The sequence below is a fragment of the Myotis brandtii genome, unplaced genomic scaffold, assembly GCF_000412655.1.
Source record: "Myotis brandtii unplaced genomic scaffold, ASM41265v1 scaffold575, whole genome shotgun sequence".
Taxonomy (NCBI): domain Eukaryota; kingdom Metazoa; phylum Chordata; class Mammalia; order Chiroptera; family Vespertilionidae; genus Myotis; species Myotis brandtii.
In genome coordinates, this window is record NW_005370153.1 from 929,377 (window position 1) to 933,094 (window position 3,718).

Here is a 3,718-nt window from a genome sequence, read left to right on the forward strand (position 1 = left end):
GGTGCTCGGGGCCCGAGCGACCGACCGCCCTTCCCGGAGGTAACTGAATTTATAAAGAGCTCTCAGGCGTTTCTGCTCAGGGGTTTTCGTTTACTTCTATGGCTTCTCCATTCTTTTTAAAGCTCATTCTTTGCTCTATGTGATGTGAATCTCAGTTACTGACTTTGATCTCGTGAGGAATAAGGGAGAAAGTTTGAAAATAATATTAAAACTGCTCCGAACCTCGTGGGCAGAATCAAGGAAAGAGTCGTGCTGTGTGTTGAAGAAATATTTTTTTTATTTTGACCATCAAATGAATTTTTAAAATTATCCGACCAATGGCTGCAAAATGATAACGAACCAATTGCACTAACCAGCTATCAGTGCAGGGCAAGGGAGCATAGGTGGGGGTGGACTTGTCTTCTAATTGTTCACTTCCCAGGTTTCAATAACACTGTCAATTGCAAGAAAACCGTGGCTGGTTTTTGTTGCTTGACTTCAGCTCCTCCAATAAGTTGGAGAAACTGTGTTGCTTGTTTAGAAACTTCTTTTCCATCAAGTCCCGCCCTGAGTCAGAGCCGGGCAGCCTGGAGGGAACACACCGTACAGGCCTGTGGGAATGGTGAGAAAAATCCCAGCGTTAGTGGAGTGGCAGAGACAAACCCAGGGTGGAGGTGATCCTAGTGGTAAGGCCTGCCGCTCACTGAACAGTTGTCAGACAACCCTTGGGGCACTTCATTTACTTTTACAAATGGATTTAATAAGTTTGGAGAAGAATAATTTCACTAGGCTTAAATGAAATCCCAATATCAAAGATACAGTAACCCAGCCCTCCGTCCCCAAAAGGAAGGAGGGCTCTGAGTTAAGGAGGTCCCTCCTAGACTCCTGATCTATGATACTGCCCTTCACACGCTGTACAAATCTGGCAAGAATTCTTTATTTGCTACCAAACTAACTAAAACACATAGTCGCCTTACATTCGAACTTGTGGCCCGGGTGTGAAGGGCAGGAAAGTGAGTTCTGGTCGCGTATTCATTAACTCACACTCAACACTCTTTCCTTGAACCTTGCAGGCCCTTCCTATTTGTGTCCTATTCTGTCACCTCGCCTCCTTCCCACACCACAACCAAGAACAGAAGACAAGTCAGAAACAGAGACTGAGAAAAACTGTAGAAGAATTTAGGAATTTTTTCCTCCTCTAGAAGGAACATACATTGCCTTTGGTGCTACGTACTAAACAGGAAAGAGTATGGGTGAGTCTGAGTGCCTGGGAGGAGGACTCCTCAGAATAATAACCCTTTCTCCCTCCTTTAGCTCCAAGTGGCTAATAAGAAGCAGAGAAAGCAGACTGTTGCTTGTGATGAAGAGGTAGGAGTTGTGGATGTTGGGGAGGTCTGAAAACATGAGCAGAGATGAATTCATGCACTTGGCAGAAGGCTGGATAAGTTATAATTTTTCCAATCCATTTTTTTTATTTAAAAAAAAACTCAACAGTATTTCATGACTTAGTAAAGAAGAAGAGATTAAAAATTATGCATGATTTGGGAATTGATGGCTCTATTGTGTTGCTTTTAAAACCAGACTGCAATAATCTTGATCAGAAAGTGCATTTACTGGTGACAGGGGTGCAAATTAAAAGCCTGTAAAAATTATTCAAGTTCTTGAGTAATGTCAAGAGCATGGCTTAGGAATCATTGAAATCAAAATTAGATGCCTAAAGAGAACCTTACATTGGTTTAGAGGTGTAGGACTTTTTTCTTATTTCCTCAGAAGGTCTTAACTCGGAGTTTGTTATCTGGTCTCTTCATGTCAAGGACTGGTCTGCTTCCCTCACAACATCACATACAGGACAAAGCGCACACACTCAGAACTGGCCTTCCGCGTGAACTTAAGTGGGTAGGGAGAGCAAATAAACAGCGCCTTTCCCAGGTTGGGAAGGCGAGGGATCCTTAATCATCAGCTCCGACCAAAAGAGGTGGGATTAGAGGATTCTTCAAGAAAACCCAAAGAAACTGTAACTGAGTTTCTCTTTTGCCATTAACAAAACAAACAGGCTCCCTTGCATTGTTTAATAAACAATGCTAAGTGTTGAACAGTTTTAAAAGCTTCACAATTTTCCAAATATGCTCTGCTTTTATTGGTGGTTTTATTTTCTTGTCGTTGTAATTTTTCAAATGTATTTTTTTGGGGGAGAGGGGATCCCGAAGCACTGGACAGATTGACAATAAGATGGAGGCCTTTCCTAAATTACATTTTGCATTTTGTTTAAGACAATCTTTACTCAATAGGGATATTTGTAAAAAATTAACACCTGCCTTCTGTTAGGTTTTGACTGTAAAATACTGATTCACACATCTTGGAATATCAAGAACTGGATTTTTCAAGCACCTCTTCAGGCTTCAGATTAGGAAGGTCAGGTCTGTAAAGGTAGGGCATAATTGCTACTTTGTGATATTTGTTACTCAAATGACACTACTTTCAAACACTTGTCAAAAAGGCAAATCCCGAAAAGACCAGTGGAAAACGAACTGCTGAAATACTAGCTATACAAAGCATGTAGAGCCCATAGGCCGTGATTTTCCTTTTTAGGAAAAGGAGAAATTTACTAAGGTCAGTGTGCCCTTAAGGAGTAGGGAGTGGGGGAGGGGGGAGAGGGGGAGAGGGAAGGACACGCGTCAAATGTAAAACAAACTGGTGGCATTCAGTCAACAAGGCAGGCGACGCTCGTGAAGTGGTGAGTTGTACAAGTCAGCTGGGTGCGCCCGCGCTTGCCAGAGCCAGGCTGCTCCGTGCTTCTCTGCTTTTGCCTTTAAACCGAGCCCTGTGTCGCGGGGATACAATGGGGAGGGGGGTTTTCGATGTGGGAATCGTCAGGTAGGAAAGGAAACCAGATCCGCCACAAAAGGCTGCAATTAAAGTCTTAACGGCGACCCATCTGTCGTGGGACGCCCCCTTCCACTTCCCCTAGCAAAGCCTTCCAGCGCCCTTTGTCTGAGCAGGGGGAGAAGAGAGGACAGGATCTGTGGCCCCAAGAGCAGATGGAAGGAACATTTCCAGCCTGGGCGCCCCCTGGGTGACTGCGCCGGGGCCTGGGACCGCTCCGAGCTGCTCCCGGAGGTGTGGCGCCTCTTTCCGGGCTCTGCGCCCGCCTCTTTCTGCACTTCTCTACCGCCGCTTCGATCCAACCAGCCCGAAGCCACCCGAGACCGGACAGGGGGCACGTCTAGGCCTAGTCGCTAAGGCCCCTCGCGTCCCCCACCTGGCCCTTGGGCTGCCTTCAACTTGCAACAAGATCCAAGCCTCTCCCTTGGTTTCCTCGGCAATTGGGTTTCCCCACCACCCTCCCAGCCGCTCGGCTTCAGCCTTGGGCATCAGGCACGGCCCCAGCCCATGCTCTCTCCGCGTCCACCCCTCTGGGCTCTCCGGACGGGGGCGAGGCCGGCCCTCACGAAAAGCTAGGGTGAGTGGCCCCCGGCAAATGCTGGGCAGCGAGACAGGGAAGAGGTAATGTTTCAGGTCAGTTTCGGGAGACTTCGCGTTTTTTGGTGGAATTGGTCAGGAGCTCAACAATCCCAGGTTCTAGTGGGCTTGCATCCCGCCTCCCAAGAGACGCACCCGACCCCAATCCGTTCTACACGCGCACTCGGGGATCACTCACCGGGTAGGTAGCACCCTGGGCTGCTGCGGACCGCCACCGGCAGGGGCGTGCAGAACGTAAGGCCCGAGCTGGCAGCTCTGC